We start from the raw sequence: 20,271 nt of genomic DNA, 5'->3' as shown, positions 1-20,271 counted from the left end.
CATGGAGATGATATCCCCCCTTATGTATTATACATGGAGATCATATCCCCCCTTATGTATTATACATGGAGATCATATCCCCCTTATGTATTATACATGGAGATCATTTCCCCCCTTATGTATTATACATGGAGATCATATCCCCCTTATGTATTATACATGGAGATCATATCCCCCCTTATATATTATACATGGAGATCATATCCCCCTTATGTATTATATATGGAGATCATATCCCCCTTATGTATTATACATGGAGATCATATCCCCCCCCCTTATGTATTATACATGGAGATCATATCCCCCTTATGTATTATACATGGAGATCATATCCCCCCTTATGTATTATACATGGAGATCATATCCCCCCTTATGTATTATACATGGAGATCATATCCCCCCTTATGTATTATACATGGTGATCATACCCCCCTTATGTATTATACATGGAGATCATATCCCCCCTTATGTATTATACATTGTGATCATATTCCCCCTTATGTATTATACATGGTGATCATATCCCCCTTATGTATTATACATGGTGATCATACCCCCCTTATGTATTATACATGGAGATCATATCCCCCCTTATGTATTATACATGGAGATCATATCCCCCCTTATGTATTATACATGGTGATCATATCCCCCCTTATGTATTATACATGGAGATCATATCCCCACTTATGTATTATACATGGAGATAATATCCCCCCTTATGTATTATACATGGAGATCATATCCCCCCTTATGTATTATACATGGAGATCATACCCCCTTATGTATTATACATGGAGATCATATCCCCCCCTTATGTATTATACATGGAGATCATATCCCCCTTATGTATTATACATGGAGATCATATCCCCCCTTATGTATTATACATGGAGATCATATCCCCCCCTTATGTATTATACATGGAGATCATATCCCCACTTATGTATTATACATGGAGATAATATCCCCCCTTATGTATTATACATGGAGATCATACCCCCTTATGTATTATACATGGAGATCATACCCCCTTATGTATTATACATGGAGATCATATCCCCCCCTTATGTATTATACATGGAGATCATATCCCCCTTATGTATTATACATGGAGATCATATCCCCCCTTATGTATTATACATGGAGATCATATCCCCCTTATGTATTATACATGGTGATCATACCCCCCTTATGTATTATACATGGAGATCATATCCCCCCTTATGTATTATACATGGAGATCATATCCCCCCTTATATATTATACATGGAGATCATATCCCCCCTTATGTATTATACATGGAGATCATATCCCCCCTTATATATTATACATGGAGATCATATCCCCCCTTATGTATTATACATGGAGATCATATCCCCCCTTATGTATTATACATGGAGATCATATCCCCCTTATGTATTATACATGGAGATCATATCCCCCCTTATGTATTATACATGGAGATCATATCCCTCCTTATGTATTATACATGGAGATCATATCCCCCTTATGTATTATACATGGTGATCATATCCCCCTTATGTATTATACATGGTGATCATACCCCCCTTATGTATTATACATGGAGATCATATCCCCCCTTATGTATTATACATGGAGATCATATCCCCCCTTATATATTATACATGGAGATCATATCCCCCCTTATGTATTATACATGGAGATCATATCCCCCCTTATATATTATACATGGAGATCATATCCCCCCTTATGTATTATACATGGAGATCATATCCCCCCTTATGTATTATACATGGAGATCATATCCCCCTTATGTATTATACATGGAGATCATATCCCCCCTTATGTATTATACATGGAGATCATATCCCTCCTTATGTATTATACATGGAGATCATATCCCCCTTATGTATTATACATGGAGATCATATCCCCCTTTATGTATTATACATGGAGATCATATCCCCCCTTATGTATTATACATGGAGATCATATCCCCCCCTTATGTATTATACATGGAGATCATATCCCCCCTTATGTATTATACATGGAGATCATATCCCCCTTATGTATTATACATGGAGATCATATCCCCCCTTATGTATTATATATGGAGATCATATCCCCCCCTTATGTAATATACATGGAGATCATATCCCCCCTTATGTATTATACATGGAGATCATATCCCCCCTTATGTATTATACATGGTGATCATATCCCCCTTATGTATTATACATGGAGATCATACCCCCCTTATATATTATACATGGAGATCATATCCCCCCCTTATGTATTATACATGGATATCATATCCCCCCCCTTATGTCTTATACATGGAGATCATATCCCTCCTTATGTATTATACATGGTGATCATATCCCCCCTTATGTATTATACATGGAGATCATATCCCCCCTTATGTATTATACAAGGAGATCATATCCCCCCTTATGTATTATACATGGAGATCATATCCCCCTTATGTATTATATATGGAGATCATATTCCCCCCCTTATGTATTACATATGGAGATCATATCCCCCTTATGTATTATACATGGAGATCATATCCCCCCCCTTATGTATTATACATGGAGATCTTATCCCCCCTTATGTATTATACATGGAGATCATATCCCCCCTTATGTATTAAACATGGTGATCATATCCCCCCTTATGTATTATACATGGTGATCATATCCCCCCTTATGTATTATAAATGGAGATCATATCCCCCCCTTATGTATTACACATGGAGATCATATCCCCCTTATGTATTATACATGGAGATCATATCCCCCCTTATGTATTATAAATGGAGATCATATCCCCCCCTTATGTATTACACATGGAGATCATATCCCCCTTATGTATTATACATGGAGATCATATCCCCCCTTATGTATTATACATGGTGATCATACCCCCCTTATGTATTATACATGGAGATCAAATCCCCCCTTATGTATTATACATGGAGATCATATCCCCCCCTTATGTATTATACATGGAGATCATATTCCCCCTTATGTATTATAAATGGAGATCATATTCCCCCTTATGTATTATAAATGGAGATCATATCCCCCCCCTTATGTATTATACATGGAGATCATATCCCCCTTATGTATTATAAATGGAGATCATATTCCCCCTTATGTATTATAAATGGAGATCATATTCCCCCTTATGTATTATACATGGAGATCATATCCCCCCTTATGTATTATACATGGTGATCATATCCCCCCTTATGTATTACACATGGAGATCATATCCCCCCTTATGTATTATACATGGAGATCATATCCCCCCTTATGTATTATACACGGAGATCATATCCCCCCTTATGTATTATACACAGAGATCATATCCCCCCCTTATGTATTATACATGGAGATCATATCCCCCCTTATGTATTATACACGGTGATCATATCCCCCTTATATATTATGCATGGAGATCATATCCCCCCTTATGTATTATACATGGTGATCATATCCCCCCTTATGTATTATACATGGAGATCATATCCCCCCCTTATGTATTATACATGGGGATCATATCCCCCCTTATGTATTATACATGGAGATCATATCCCCCCTTATGTTTTATACATTGTGATCATATCCCCCTTATGTTTTATACATGGAGATTAGAGATGAGCGAAGTATTCAAAAATTCGATTCGACTGATTCGGCGAATTCGTGGAAAAATTTTGATTCGAGTCGAATATATTCGCTGTGAATTTAACTTAAAAAAGGGTGTTTCTAGGCTTCAGAGAGACTTAATATTAGTGCTGAACACTGTACCTTTAATTTAAATGCCCTTGGAGTCTGCTGGGGAAGAGAAATAATACTGTCAGTCAGTATGACATGCAGATGAGTGCCGTCGATCTTAGAATCACCGCACACTTCACTCATTTGGGCAGTCACGGGGCCAAAACCAGAGTGTGGAGCCACAGTGTGGCGGTGGAGGCAGCAGCAATGGGAGGCCATACAGCACCCTATGACAAAAATGGAAACCACCAGCAGTGTGAGGAGACCTGAAAGTGGCACATGGCAGAGTGTGGCGATAGAGACAGCAGCAATGGGAGGCCGTACAGGGACCCATGACACACTCTGGACCTGGCAGCAGCATGAGGAGGTGGTACAGGGGCCCATGGCAGATTACGGGCCTGGCAGCAGCATGAGGAGTCGGTACGGGGGCCCATGGCAGATTACGGGCCTGGCAGCAGCAATGGGAGGCCGTACAGGGACCCATGACACACTCTGGACCTGGCAGCAGCATGGGGAGGCGGTACAGGGGCCCATGACAGATTACGGGCCTGGCAGCAGCATGAGGAGTCGGTACGGGGGCCCATGACACACTCTGGACCTGGCAGCAGCATGAGGAGGCGGTACAGGGGCGCATGACAGATTACGAGCCTGGCAGCAGCAACTTGGACAGGAGGACGTTCAGCTTCTGCACCGTCTGGTGCGTGCTCGCAAACTGTTGTCTCTTGGAAACGGATTCCAAGAAAGACTGCTGACAGAATCCGTGAAGAGGAGTAGCAGGAGAAGGAGCATCTGAACGAGCGGAATATGCCAACAAGCGACAACAGGGGCCCATGACAGATTACGGGCCTGGCAGCAGCATGAGGAGTCGGTACGGGGGCCCATGGCAGATTAGGGGCCTGGCAGCAGCTATGGGAGGCCCGTAATCTGCCAGCACCCTATGACAAAAAATGGAACCCACCAGCAGTGTGAGGAGACCTGAAAGTGGCACATGGCAGAGTGTGACGATGGAGACAGCAGCAATGGGAGGCCGTACAGGGACCCATGAGAGACTCTGGACCTGGCAGCAGCATGAGGAGGCGGTATAGGGGCCCATGGCAGATTAGGGGCCTGGCAGCAGCTATGGGAGACCCGTAATCTGCCAGCACCCTATGACAAAAAATGGAATACACCAGCAGTGTGAGGAGACCTGAAAGTGGCACATGGCAGAGTGTGGCAATAGAGACAGCAGCAATGGGAGGCCGTACAGGGACCCATGAGAGACTCTGGACTTGGCAGCAGCATGAGGAGGCGGTATAGGGGCCCATGGCAGATTAGGGGCCTGGCAGCAGCTATGGGAGGCCCGTAATCTGCCAGCACCCTATGACAAAAAATTTAACACACCAGCAGTGTGAGGAGACCTGAAAGTGGCACATGTTTGGGGCATGATTCATGGCGGATTTAGTCAGTTGTGTCAGGAACTGGTGGTTTGAAATCCAGACTAATCCACGCCTGATTCATTTTCACAAACGTCAGTCTCTCCACACTTTGGGTGGACAGTCGTGTCCTCCGCGGAGTTGCAATACCTCCTGCCGCACTAAACACGCGCTCCGATGCCACGCTACTGGCCGGGCATGACAGCCTTTCAAGGGCAAATTCAGCTAGTTGGGGCCAAAGGTCAAGTTTCGTTGCCCAGTAGTCAAGGGGATTGTCTACCTCGGTTGGCAGGGTGCTGTCCAAGTAGGCCTAAGCCTGTTGTTTGAGGTCCTGCTCCAGGTCCACCTGATGCTGCTGCTGCTGCTGCTGCGGCTGGTTAGTAGTTTCCTCACTGCGCTGGTGAAGAAAGCTACTCATCATCGACTGCAGACTGAGGCAGCCGCTGCTGGTGGAGCTGCCACTGCTCCTACCACCCCACCCCTCCCCTGCTGCCATGGCAGCGGAACGCGAGCGCACAGGGCCCACAGTGTCTGAGGATGGACGTTGGCGCAGACAGGCAGAGACCAGCTGACTACATAGGTGGTTTTTATAGTACGTTATTTTGGCCTCCCTCTCAGCAGGTGTGAAAAAGGCCACCATTTTTGAACGGTAGCGAGGGTCCAACAAGGTGGACAGCCAAAAGTCATCCCTCTGTCTGATGGTTATTATTCGGCTGTCGCTACGCAAGCAACCGAGCATGCTATGGGCCATTTGTGCCAAGGAATGCGAGGGACTCCCTGCCTCCATCTCCACAGCATACTGCCACGGTGCGTCTGGGTCCTCTGTCTCCTCCTCCTCCTCTACCAGATGCTCCTGCTCCTCCACTCCTGTCCGCTGAGTGGAAAAACCACCCATTTCACTCAATAATTCCTGAGCACCAATGTCCTCCTCTACCTCCTCCTCTTCTTCCTGTCCTGCCCCCACAGGGGTCATGTGGCGTTGAGATCTGTGCGCCACGTCTACCGCACCCTGACCAGCCATTGTTAACAGCATTTGTTCCAGGACGTGCAACAGAGGAATGACGTCGTTCATCCCATAGTCCTGCCGACTCACGAATAGCGTGGCCTCCTCAAAGGGCCTGAGCAAGCGCAGGTGTCACGCATGAGCTGCCAATGGCTGACATCTAAGTTACACAGGGAGTACCTTTATCCGCTTTTAACATCAGGAAATCTGTGATGGCCTTTCGCTGTTCGTAAAGGCGGTCTAACATATGTAGGGTTGAATTCCACCTTGTTGCAACGTCACAGCATGAGGAGTCGGTACGGGGGCCCATGGCAGATTACGTGCCTGGCAGCAGCAATGCGAGGCCCGTAATCTGCCAGCACCCTATGTCAAAAAAATTCTACACACCAGCAGTGTGAGGAGACCTGAAAGTGGCACATGGCAGAGTGTGGCGATGGAGACAGCAGCAATGGGAGGCCGTACAGGGACCCATGAGAGACTCTGGACCTGGCAGCAGCATGAGGAGGCGGTATATAGGGGCCTATGGCAGATTAGGGGCCTGGCAGCAGCTATAGGAGGCCCATAATCTGCCAGCACCCTATGTCAAAAAATTCAACACACCAGCAGTGTGAGGAGACCTGAAAGTGGCACATGGCATGAGACACTGTGGACCTGGCAGCAGCATGAGGAGGCGGTATATAGGGGCCTATGGCAGATTAGGGGCCTGGCAGCAGCTATGGGAGGCCCGTAATCTGCCAGCACCCTATGTCAAAAAATTCTACACACCAGCAGTGTGTGAGGAGACCTGAAAGTGGCACATGGCAGAGTGTGGCGATGGAGACAGCAGCAATGGGAGGCCGTACAGGGACCCATGAGAGACCCTGGACTTGGCAGCAGCATGAGGAGGCGGTATAGGGGCCCATGGCAGATTAGGGGCCTGGCAGCAGCAATGGGAGGCCCGTAATCTGCCAGCACCCTATGTCAAAAAATTCTACACACCAGCAGTGTGTGAGGAGACCTGAAAGTGGCACATGGCAGAGTGTGGCGATGGAGACAGCAGCAATGGGAGGCCGTACAGGGACCCATGAGAGACTCTGGACCTGGCAGCAGCATGAGGAGGCGGTATATAGGGGCCTATGGCAGATTAGGGGCCTGGCAGCAGCTATAGGAGGCCCATAATCTGCCAGCACCCTATGTCAAAAAATTCTACACACCAGCAGTGTGAGGAGACCTGAAAGTGGCACATGGCAGAGTGTGGCGATGGAGACAGCAGCAATGGGAGGCCGTACAGGGACCCATGAGAGACCCTGGACTTGGCAGCAGCATGAGGAGGCGGTATAGGGGCCTATGGCAGATTAGGGGCCTGGCAGCAGCAATGGGAGGCCCGAAATCTGCCAGCACCCTATGTCAAAAAATTCTACACACCAGCAGTGTGTGAGGAGACCTGAAAGTGGCACATGGCAGAGTGTGGCGATGGAGAGAGCAGCAATGGGAGGCCGTACAGGGACCCATAAGAGAATCTGGACCTGGCAGCAGCATGAGGAGGCGGTATATAGGGGCCTATGGCAGATTAGGGGCCTGGCAGCAGCTATAGGAGGCCCGTAATCTGCCAGCACCCTATGTCAAAAAATTCTACACACCAGCAGTGTGTGAGGAGACCTGAAAGTGGCACATGGCAGAGTGTGGCGATGGAGACAGCAGCAATGGGAGGCCGTACAGGGACCCATGAGAGACCCTGGACTTGGCAGCAGCATGAGGAGGCGGTATAGGGGCCCATGGCAGATTAGGGGCCTGGCAGCAGCAATGGGAGGCCCGTAATCTGCCAGCACCCTATGTCAAAAAATTCTACACACCAGCAGTGTGTGAGGAGACCTGAAAGTGGCACATGGCAGAGTGTGGCGATGGAGACAGCAGCAATGGGAGGCCGTACAGGGACCCATGAGAGACTCTGGACCTGGCAGCAGCATGAGGAGGCGGTATATAGGGGCCTATGGCAGATTAGGGGCCTGGCAGCAGCTATAGGAGGCCCATAATCTGCCAGCACCCTATGTCAAAAAATTCAACACACCAGCAGTGTGAGGAGACCTGAAAGTGGCACATGGCAGAGTGTGGCAATGGAGACAGCAGCAATGGGAGGCCGTACAGGGACCCATGAGAGACCCTGGACTTGGCAGCAGCATGAGGAGGCGGTATAGGGGCCCATGGCAGATTAGGGGCCTGGCAGCAGCAATGGGAGGCCCGTAATCTGCCAGCACCCTATGTCAAAAAATTCTACACACCAGCAGTGTGTGAGGAGACCTGAAAGTGGCACATGGCAGAGTGTGGCGATGGAGACAGCAGCAATGGGAGGCCGTACAGGGACCCATGAGAGACTCTGGACCTGGCAGCAGCATGAGGAGGCGGTATATAGGGGCCTATGGCAGATTAGGGGCCTGGCAGCAGCTATGGGAGGCCCATAATCTGCCAGCACCCTATGTCAAAAAATTCTACACACCAGCAGTGTGTGAGGAGACCTGAAAGTGGCACATGGCAGAGTGTGGCGATGGAGACAGCAGCAATGGGAGGCCGTACAGGGACCCATGAGAGACCCTGGACTTGGCAGCAGCATGAGGAGGCGGTATAGGGGCCCATGGCAGATTAGGGGCCTGGCAGCAGCAATGGGAGGCCCGTAATCTGCCAGCACCCTATGTCAAAAAATTCTACACACCAGCAGTGTGTGAGGAGACCTGAAAGTGGCACATGGCAGAGTGTGGCGATGGAGACAGCAGCAATGGGAGGCCGTACAGGGACCCATGAGAGACTCTGGACCTGGCAGCAGCATGAGGAGGCGGTATATAGGGGCCTATGGCAGATTAGGGGCCTGGCAGCAGCTATAGGAGGCCCATAATCTGCCAGCACCCTATGTCAAAAAATTCTACACACCAGCAGTGTGAGGAGACCTGAAAGTGGCACATGGCAGAGTGTGGCGATGGAGACAGCAGCAATGGGAGGCCGTACAGGGACCCATGAGAGACCCTGGACTTGGCAGCAGCATGAGGAGGCGGTATAGGGGCCCATGGCAGATTAGGGGCCTGGCAGCAGCAATGGGAGGCCCGTAATCTGCCAGCACCCTATGTCAAAAAATTCTACACACCAGCAGTGTGTGAGGAGACCTGAAAGTGGCACATGGCAGAGTGTGGCGATGGAGACAGCAGCAATGGGAGGCCGTACAGGGACCCATGAGAGACTCTGGACCTGGCAGCAGCATGAGGAGGCGGTATATAGGGGCCTATGGCAGATTAGGGGCCTGGCAGCAGCTATAGGAGGCCCATAATCTGCCAGCACCCTATGTCAAAAAATTCAACACACCAGCAGTGTGAGGAGACCTGAAAGTGGCACATGGCAGAGTGTGGCAATGGAGACAGCAGCAATGGGAGGCCGTACAGGGACCCATGAGAGACCCTGGACTTGGCAGCAGCATGAGGAGGCGGTATAGGGGCCCATGGCAGATTAGGGGCCTGGCAGCAGCAATGGGAGGCCCGTAATCTGCCAGCACCCTATGTCAAAAAATTCTACACACCAGCAGTGTGTGAGGAGACCTGAAAGTGGCACATGCCAGAGTGTGGCGATGGAGACAGCAGCAATGGGAGGCCGTACAGGGACCCATGAGAGACTCTGGACCTGGCAGCAGCATGAGGAGGCGGTATATAGGGGCCTATGGCAGATTAGGGGCCTGGCAGCAGCTATGGGAGGCCCATAATCTGCCAGCACCCTATGTCAAAAAATTCTACACACCAGCAGTGTGTGAGGAGACCTGAAAGTGGCACATGGCAGAGTGTGGCGATGGAGACAGCAGCAATGGGAGGCCGTACAGGGACCCATGAGAGACCCTGGACTTGGCAGCAGCATGAGGAGGCGGTATAGGGGCCCATGGCAGATTAGGGGCCTGGCAGCAGCAATGGGAGGCCCGTAATCTGCCAGCACCCTATGTCAAAAAATTCTACACACCAGCAGTGTGTGAGGAGACCTGAAAGTGGCACATGGCAGAGTGTGGCGATGGAGACAGCAGCAATGGGAGGCCGTACAGGGACCCATGAGAGACTCTGGACCTGGCAGCAGCATGAGGAGGCGGTATATAGGGGCCTATGGCAGATTAGGGGCCTGGCAGCAGCTATAGGAGGCCCATAATCTGCCAGCACCCTATGTCAAAAAATTCTACACACCAGCAGTGTGAGGAGACCTGAAAGTGGCACATGGCAGAGTGTGGCGATGGAGACAGCAGCAATGGGAGGCCGTACAGGGACCCATGAGAGACCCTGGACTTGGCAGCAGCATGAGGAGGCGGTATAGGGGCCCATGGCAGATTAGGGGCCTGGCAGCAGCAATGGGAGGCCCGTAATCTGCCAGCACCCTATGTCAAAAAATTCTACACACCAGCAGTGTGTGAGGAGACCTGAAAGTGGCACATGGCAGAGTGTGGCGATGAAGAGAGCAGCAATGGGAGGCCGTACAGGGACCCATAAGAGAATCTGGACCTGGCAGCAGCATGAGGAGGCGGTATATAGGGGCCTATGGCAGATTAGGGGCCTGGCAGCAGCTATAGGAGGCCCGTAATCTGCCAGCACCCTATGTCAAAAAATTCTACACACCAGCAGTGTGTGAGGAGACCTGAAAGTGGCACATGGCAGAGTGTGGCGATGGAGACAGCAGCAATGGGAGGCCGTACAGGGACCCATGAGAGACCCTGGACTTGGCAGCAGCATGAGGAGGCGGTATAGGGGCCCATGGCAGATTAGGGGCCTGGCAGCAGCAATGGGAGGCCCGTAATCTGCCAGCACCCTATGTCAAAAAATTCTACACACCAGCAGTGTGTGAGGAGACCTGAAAGTGGCACATGGCAGAGTGTGGCGATGGAGACAGCAGCAATGGGAGGCCGTACAGGGACCCATGAGAGACTCTGGACCTGGCAGCAGCATGAGGAGGCGGTATATAGGGGCCTATGGCAGATTAGGGGCCTGGCAGCAGCTATAGGAGGCCCGTAATCTGCCAGCACCCTATGTCAAAAAATTCTACACACCAGCAGTGTGAGGAGACCTGAAAGTGGCACATGGCAGAGTGTGGCGATGGAGACAGCAGCAATGGGAGGCCGTACAGGGAACCATGAGAGACTCTGGACCTGGCAGCAGCATGAGGAGGCGGTATATAGGGGCCTATGGCAGATTAGGGGCCTGGCAGCAGCTATGGGAGGCCCGTAATCTGCCAGCACCCTATGTCAAAAAATTCTACACACCAGCAGTGTGTGAGGAGACCTGAAAGTGGCACATGGCAGAGTGTGGCGATGGAGACAGCAGCAATGGGAGGCCGTACAGGGACCCATGAGAGACTCTGGACCTGGCAGCAGCATGAGGAGGCGGTATATAGGGGCCTATGGCAGATTAGGGGCCTGGCAGCAGCTATAGGAGGCCCGTAATCTGCCAGCACCCTATGTTAAAAAATTCTACACACCAGCAGTGTGAGGAGACCTGAAAGTGGCACATGGCAGAGTGTGGCGATGGAGACAGCAGCAATGGGAGGCCGTACAGGGAACCATGAGAGACTCTGGACCTGGCAGCAGCATGAGGAGGCGGTATATAGGGGCCTATGGCAGATTAGGGGCCTGGCAGCAGCTATGGGAGGCCCGTAATCTGCCAGCACCCTATGTCAAAAAATTCTACACACCAGCAGTGTGTGAGGAGACCTGAAAGTGGCACATGGCAGAGTGTGGCGATGGAGACAGCAGCAATGGGAGGCCGTACAGGGACCCATGAGAGACCCTGGACTTGGCAGCAGCATGAGGAGGCGGTATAGGGGCCCATGGCAGATTAGGGGCCTGGCAGCAGCAATGGGAGGCCCGTAATCTGCCAGCACCCTATGTCAAAAAATTCTACACACCAGCAGTGTGTGAGGAGACCTGAAAGTGGCACATGGCAGAGTGTGGCGATGGAGACAGCAGCAATGGGAGGCCGTACAGGGACCCATGAGAGACTCTGGACCTGGCAGCAGCATGAGGAGGCGGTATATAGGGGCCTATGGCAGATTAGGGGCCTGGCAGCAGCTATGGGAGGCCCGTAATCTGCCAGCACCCTATGTCAAAAAATTCTACACACCAGCAGTGTGTGAGGAGACCTGAAAGTGGCACATGGCAGAGTGTGGCGATGGAGACAGCAGCAATGGGAGGCCGTACAGGGACCCATGAGAGACCCTGGACTTGGCAGCAGCATGAGGAGGCGGTATAGGGGCCCATGGCAGATTAGGGGCCTGGCAGCAGCAATGGGAGGCCCGTAATCTGCCAGCACCCTATGTCAAAAAATTCTACACACCAGCAGTGTGTGAGGAGACCTGAAAGTGGCACATGGCAGAGTGTGGCGATGGAGACAGCAGCAATGGGAGGCCGTACAGGGACCCATGAGAGACTCTGGACTTGGCAGCAGCATGAGGAGGCGGTATATAGGGGCCTATGGCAGATTAGGGGCCTGGCAGCAGCTATAGGAGGCCCGTAATCTGCCAGCACCCTATGTCAAAAAATTCTACACACCAGCAGTGTGAGGAGACCTGAAAGTGGCACATGGCAGAGTGTGGCGATGGAGACAGCAGCAATGGGAGGCCGTACAGGGAACCATGAGAGACTCTGGACCTGGCAGCAGCATGAGGAGGCGGTATATAGGGGCCTATGGCAGATTAGGGGCCTGGCAGCAGCTATGGGAGGCCCGTAATCTGCCAGCACCCTATGTCAAAAAATTCTACACACCAGCAGTGTGTGAGGAGACCTGAAAGTGGCACATGGCAGAGTGTGGCGATGGAGACAGCAGCAATGGGAGGCCGTACAGGGACCCATGAGAGACTCTGGACCTGGCAGCAGCATGAGGAGGCGGTATATAGGGGCCTATGGCAGATTAGGGGCCTGGCAGCAGCTATAGGAGGATCGTAATCTGCCAGCACCCTATGTTAAAAAATTCTACACACCAGCAGTGTGAGGAGACCTGAAAGTGGCACATGGCAGAGTGTGGCGATGGAGACAGCAGCAATGGGAGGCCGTACAGGGAACCATGAGAGACTCTGGACCTGGCAGCAGCATGAGGAGGCGGTATATAGGGGCCTATGGCAGATTAGGGGCCTGGCAGCAGCTATGGGAGGCCCGTAATCTGCCAGCACCCTATGTCAAAAAATTCTACACACCAGCAGTGTGTGAGGAGACCTGAAAGTGGCACATGGCAGAGTGTGGCGATGGAGACAGCAGCAATGGGAGGCCGTACAGGGACCCATGAGAGACTCTGGACCTGGCAGCAGCATGAGGAGGCGGTATATAGGGGCCTATGGCAGATTAGGGGCCTGGCAGCAGCTATAGGAGGCCCATAATCTGCCAGCACCCTATGTCAAAAAATTCAACACACCAGCAGTGTGAGGAGACCTGAAAGTGGCACATGGCAGAGTGTGGCGATGGAGACAGCAGCAATGGGAGGCCGTACAGGGACCCATGAGAGACCCTGGACTTGGCAGCAGCATGAGGAGGCGGTATAGGGGCCCATGGCAGATTAGGGGCCTGGCAGCAGCAATGGGAGGCCCGTAATCTGCCAGCACCCTATGTCAAAAAATTCTACACAGCAGCAGTGTGTGAGGAGACCTGAAAGTGGCACATGGCAGAGTGTGGCGATGGAGACAGCAGCAATGGGAGGCCGTACAGGGACCCATGAGAGACTCTGGACCTGGCAGCAGCATGAGGAGGCGGTATATAGGGGCCTATGGCAGATTAGGGGCCTGGCAGCAGCTATAGGAGGCCCATAATCTGCCAGCACCCTATGTCAAAAAATTCAACACACCAGCAGTGTGAGGAGACCTGAAAGTGGCACATGGCAGAGTGTGGCGATGGAGACAGCAGCAATGGGAGGCCGTACAGGGACCCATGAGAGACCCTGGACTTGGCAGCAGCATGAGGAGGCGGTATAGGGGCCCATGGCAGATTAGGGGCCTGGCAGCAGCAATGGGAGGCCCGTAATCTGCCAGCACCCTATGTCAAAAAATTCTACACACCAGCAGTGTGTGAGGAGACCTGAAAGTGGCACATGGCAGAGTGTGGCGATGGAGACAGCAGCAATGGGAGGCCGTACAGGGACCCATGAGAGACTCTGGACCTGGCAGCAGCATGAGGAGGCGGTATATAGGGGCCTATGGCAGATTAGGGGCATGGCAGCAGCTATGGGAGGCCCGTAATCTGCCAGCACCCTATGTCAAAAAATTCTACACACCAGCAGTGTGTGAGGAGACCTGAAAGTGGCACATGGCAGAGTGTGGCGATGGAGACAGCAGCAATGGGAGGCCGTACAGGGACCCATGAGAGACCCTGGACTTGGCAGCAGCATGAGGAGGCGGTATAAGGGGCCATGGCAGATTAGGGGCCTGGCAGCAGCAATGGGAGGCCCGTAATCTGCCAGCACCCTATGTCAAAAAATTCTACACACCAGCAGTGTGTGAGGAGACCTGAAAGTGGCACATGGCAGAGTGTGGCGATGGAGACAGCAGCAATGGGAGGCCGTACAGGGACCCATGAGAGACTCTGGACTTGGCAGCAGCATGAGGAGGCGGTATATAGGGGCCTATGGCAGATTAGGGGCCTGGCAGCAGCTATAGGAGGCCCGTAATCTGCCAGCACCCTATGTCAAAAAATTCTACACACCAGCAGTGTGAGGAGACCTGAAAGTGGCACATGGCAGAGTGTGGCGATGGAGACAGCAGCAATGGGAGGCCGTACAGGGACCCATGAGAGACTCTGGACCTGGCAGCTGCATGAGGAGGCGGTATATAGGGGCCTATGGCAGATTAGGGGCCTGGCAGAAGCTATAGGAGGCCCGTAATCTGCCAGCACCCTATGTCAAAAAATTCTACACACCAGCAGTGTGTGAGGAGACCTGAAAGTGGCACATGGCAGAGTGTGGCGATGGAGACAGCAGCAATGGGAGGCCGTACAGGGACCCATGAGAGACTTTGGACTTGGCAGCAGCATGAGGAGGCGGTATATAGGGGCCCATGGCAGATTAGGGGCCTGGCAGCATCTATGGGAGGCCCGTAATCTGCCAGCACCCTATGTCAAAAAATTCAACACACCAGCAGTGTGTGAGGAGACCTGAAAGTGGCACATGGCAGAGTGTGGCGATGGAGACAACCCACCGACTGTTTTGCTCGCTGCCAAGCTGCCACCCTCTTCTCCTGATGATGCGGAAGCAATAGCCTGATGACGACGAGGCTGCCAAGTGCGATCAGCCTCATCATAATCAATTAGGGTCTCCGCCTCACTACTAGCCCCCTCGGCTGCGTGTGGGTCAGGAGACAGACCTGTCTCTAGACCGGCTACCGAGCCACTCTCCTCGCCACTACTTCTTCGCCTGGCTGCTGAAGAGGCGGATGTCTCCCCCCGTTCCTGACCGCCCTCTGTTAGCTCTTCCTCACTGTACTGGATGACACCGGGAGCACTAGCCTCTGGCTGCGAATAGTGCTGCCTCGACCCCTTCCTCTGCTGCCACGTCTGCTCGCTCCTAAAACATTGCCTCCTCTGCCACTCCTCTGCATGTTGTCTGACATACTCTTTAATTAAACGATTCTGTGTCCCTGAGTAACAATTCTGTGGCCCTAAGTAACGGTTCTGTGGCCCTCAGTAACAGTTCTGTGTCCCTGAGTAACAATTCTGTGTCTGTGCGAGTAACAATTCTGTGGCCCCAAGTAACAGTTCTGTGGCCCTCAGTAACAATTCTGTGTCTGTGCGAGTAACAATTCTGTGTCTGTGCGAGTAACAATTCTGTGGCCCTAACAGTTCTGTGGCCCTCAGTAACAATTCTGTGTCCCTGATTAACGTTTCTGTGGCCCCAAGTAACAGTTCTGTGGCCCTCAGTAACAATTCTGTGTCTGTGCGAGTAACAATTCTGTGTCTGTGCGAGTAACAATTCTGTGGCCCTAAGTAACAGTTCTGTGGCCCTCAGTAACAATTCTGTGTCCCTGATTAACGTTTCTGTGGCCCCAAGTAACAGTTCTGTGGCCCTCAGTAACAATTCTGTGTCTGTGCGAGTAAGAATTCTGTGTCTGTGCGAGTAACAATTCTGTGGCCCTAAGTAACAGTTCTGTGGCCCTCAGTAACAGTTCTGTGTCCCTGAGTAACAATTGTGTCTGTGCGAGTAACAATTCTGTGGCCCTAAGTAACAGTTCTGTGGCCCTCAGTAACAATTCTGTGTCCCTGATTAACGTTTCTGTGGCCCCAAGTAACAGTTCTGTGGCCCTCAGTAACAATTCTGTGTCTGTGCGAGTAACAATTCTGTGTCTGTGCGAGTAACAATTCTGTGGCCCTAAGTAACAGTTCTGTGGCCCTCAGTAACAATTCTGTGTCCCTGATTAACGTTTCTGTGGCCCCAAGTAACAGTTCTGTGGCCCTCAGTAACAATTCTGTGTCTGTGCGAGTAAGAATTCTGTGTCTGTGCGAGTAACAATTCTGTGTCTGTGCGAGTAACAATTCTGTGGCCCTAAGTAACGGTTCTGTGGCCCTCAGTAACAGTTCTGTGTCCCTGTGTAACAATTCTGTGTCTGTGCGAGTAACAATTCTGTGGCCCTAAGTAACAGTTCTGTGGCCCTCAGTAACAATTCTGTGTCCCTGATTAACGTTTCTGTGGCCCCAAGTAACAGTTCTGTGGCCCTCAGTAACAATTCTGTGTCCCTGATTAACGTTTCTGTGGCCCCAAGTAACAGTTCTGTGGCCCTCAGTAACAATTCTGTGTCTGTGCGAGTAACAATTCTGTGGCCCTAAGTAACGGTTCTGTGGCCCTCAGTAACAGTTCTGTGTCCCTGTGTAACAATTCTGTGTCTGTGCGAGTAACAATTCTGTGGCCCTAAGTAACAGTTCTGTGGCCCTCAGTTTCAATTCTGTGTCCCTGATTAACGTTTCTGTGGCCCCAAGTAACAGTTCTGTGGCCCTCAGTAACAATTCTGTGTCTGTGCGAGTAACAATTCTGTGTCTGTGCGAGTAACAATTCTGTGGCCCTAACTAACAGTTCTGTGGCCCTCAGTAACAATTCTGTGTCTGTGCGAGTAACAATTCTGTGTCTGTGCGAGTAACAATTCTGTGTCTGTGCGAGTAACAATTCTGTGGCCCTAAGTAACGGTTCTGTGGCCCTCAGTAACAGTTCTGTGTCCCTGTGTAACAATTCTGTGTCTGTGCGAGTAACAATTCTGTGGCCCTAAGTAACAGTTCTGTGGCCCTCAGTAACAATTCTGTGTCTGTGCGAGTAACAATTCTGTGTCTGTGCGAGTAACAATTCTGTGTCTGTGCGAGTAACAATTCTCTGGCACTCAGTAACAATTCTGTCTGTCCCTGAGTAACAATACTGTGGCCCTAATAACGTTTCTGTGGCCCTAAGTAACAATTATCTGGCACTCAGTAACAATTCTGTCTGTCCCTGAGTAACAATTCTGTGGCCCTAATAACGTTTCTGTGGCCCTAAATAACAATTCTCTGGCACTCAGTAACAATTCTGTCTGTCCCTGAGTATGAATTCTGTGGCCCTAACTAGCGTTTCTTTGTCCCTAATTAACAATTCTGTGTCCCTAAGTATCGTTTCTCTGTCCCCAAGTATCGTTTCTGTGGCCCTAACTCTGTCCCTGTCCCTAGTACAGAGCGGTCTGCCTCTGTTCAATGACTGCAGGCAAATGAAGAATTCCAAAATGGCCGCTATTTATAGCTCGACCATTACACAGTGCTAGCTGGCTGGCTGCTGATTGGCTGATGCGATCACATGTCGTTGAGGAATGCATTATGGGTCAGCGCGCCTTGTCTGCGCGCCTTCCCAGACATCCCCGCTCCGTCGCCGCACATGTCAGCCGCCATTTTCGGAAAAATTTCGATTCGCGTCCGAATTAGGCTATTTTTCGGATTCGGCGCGAATCGAAATTTTTCCGATATTCGACTCGAATTCCACTTCGGATACTTCGATTCGCTCATCTCTAATGGAGATCATATCTCCCCTTATGTTTTATACATGGTGATCATATCCCCCTTATGTATTATACATGGAGATCATATCCCCCCCTTATGTATTATACATGGTGATCATATCCCCCCTTATGTATTATACATGGAGATCATATCCCCCCTTATGTATTATACATGGTGATCGTATCCCCCCTTATGCATTATACATGGAGATCATATCCCACTTATGTATTATACATTGAGATCATATCCCCCCTTATTTATTATACATGGAGATCATATCCCCCCCTTATGTATTATACATGGAGATCATATCCCCCCTTATTTATTATACATGGAGATCATATCCCCCCTTATGTATTATACATGGAGATCATATCCCCCCCTTATGTATTATAAATGGAGATCATATCCCCTCTTATGTATTATACATGGAGATCATATCCCCCCCTTATGTATTATACATGGAGATCATATCCCCCCCTTATGTATTATACATGGTGATCATATCCCCCCTTATGTATTATACATGGTGATCATATCCCCCTTATGTATTATACATGGAGATCATATCCCCCCTTTCGTATTATACATGGAGATTATATCCCCCTTATGTATTATACATGGAGATCACGATCCCCCCTTATGTATTATACATGGTGATCATATTCCCCCTTATGTATTATACATGGAGATCATACCCCCCCTTATGTATTATACATGGAGATCATACCCCCCCTTATGTATTATACATGGAGATCATATCCCCCCTTATGTATTATACATGGAGATCATACCCCCCCCCCTTATGTATTATACATGGGGATCATATCCCCCCTTATGTATTATACATGGAGATCATGTCCCCCTTATGTATTATACATGGAGATCATATCCCCCCTTATGTATTATACATGGAGATCATATCCCCCCTTATGTATTACACATGGAGATCATATCCCCCCTTATGTATTATACATGGAGATCATATCCTCCCCTTATGTATTTTACATGGAGATCATATCCCCCCTTATGTATTATACATGGAGATCATATCCCCCCTTATGTATTATACATGGAGATCATATCCCCCCTTATGTATTATACATGGTGATCATATGCCCCCTTATGTATTATACATGGAGATCATATCCCACTTATGTATTATACATGGAGATCATATCCCCCCCTTATGTATTATACATGGAGATCATATCCCCTTTATGTATTATACATGGAGATCATATCCCCCCCTTATGCATTATACATGGTGATCATATCCCCCTTATGTATTATACATGGAGATCATATCCCCACTTATTTATTATACATGGAGATCATATCCCCCCTTATGTATTATACATGGAGATCATATCCCCCTTATATATTATACATGGAGAACATATCCCCTTTATGTATTATACATGGAGATCATATCCCCCCTTATGTATTATACATGGTGATCATATCCCCCTTATGTATTATACATGGAGATCATATCCCCCCCATTATGTATTATACATGGAGATCATATCCCCCTTATGTATTATACATGGAGATCATATCCCCCCATTATGTATTATACATGGAGATCATATCCCCCCTTATTTATTATACATGGAGATCATATCCCCCCTTATGTATTATACATGGAGATCATATCCCCCCCTTATGTATTATACATGGAGATCATATCCCCTCTTATGTATTATACATGGAGATCATATCCCCCCCTTATGTATTATACATGGAGATCATATCCCCCCTTATGTATTATGCATGGTGATCATATCCCCCTTATGTATTATACATGGAGATCATATCCCCCCTTTCATATTATACATGGAGATTATATCCCCCTTATGTATTATACATGGAGATCACGATCCCCCCCCTTATGTATTATACATGGAGATCATATCCCCCCTTATATATTATATATGGTGATCATATTCCCCCTTATGTATTATACATGGAGATCATACCCCCCCTTATGTATTATACATGGAGATCATACCCCCCCCTTATGTATTATACATGGAGATCATATCCCCCCTTATGTATTATACATGGAGATCATATCCCCCTTTATGTTTTATACATGGAGATCATACCCCCCTTATGTAT

General features: G+C 49.6%; 1 protein-coding gene across 1 annotated transcript in view; it reads right to left on the bottom strand.

Annotated features, from left to right (window-relative positions):
* The window catches only part of LOC149442380 (vomeronasal type-2 receptor 26-like), a 44,795-nt gene that overhangs the window by 1,985 nt on the left and 22,539 nt on the right, over nt 1–20,271 (bottom strand). The window lies entirely within an intron of this gene.

Source organism: Staurois parvus, unplaced genomic scaffold (assembly GCF_062004578.1).
Source record: "Staurois parvus isolate SC_StPar_1 unplaced genomic scaffold, SC_StPar_1.0 ptg000893l, whole genome shotgun sequence".
Taxonomy (NCBI): Eukaryota; Metazoa; Chordata; class Amphibia; order Anura; family Ranidae; genus Staurois; species Staurois parvus.
The sequence above is the reverse complement of the archived record's forward strand: the minus strand, read 5'-3'. Positions and strand labels throughout refer to the sequence as shown.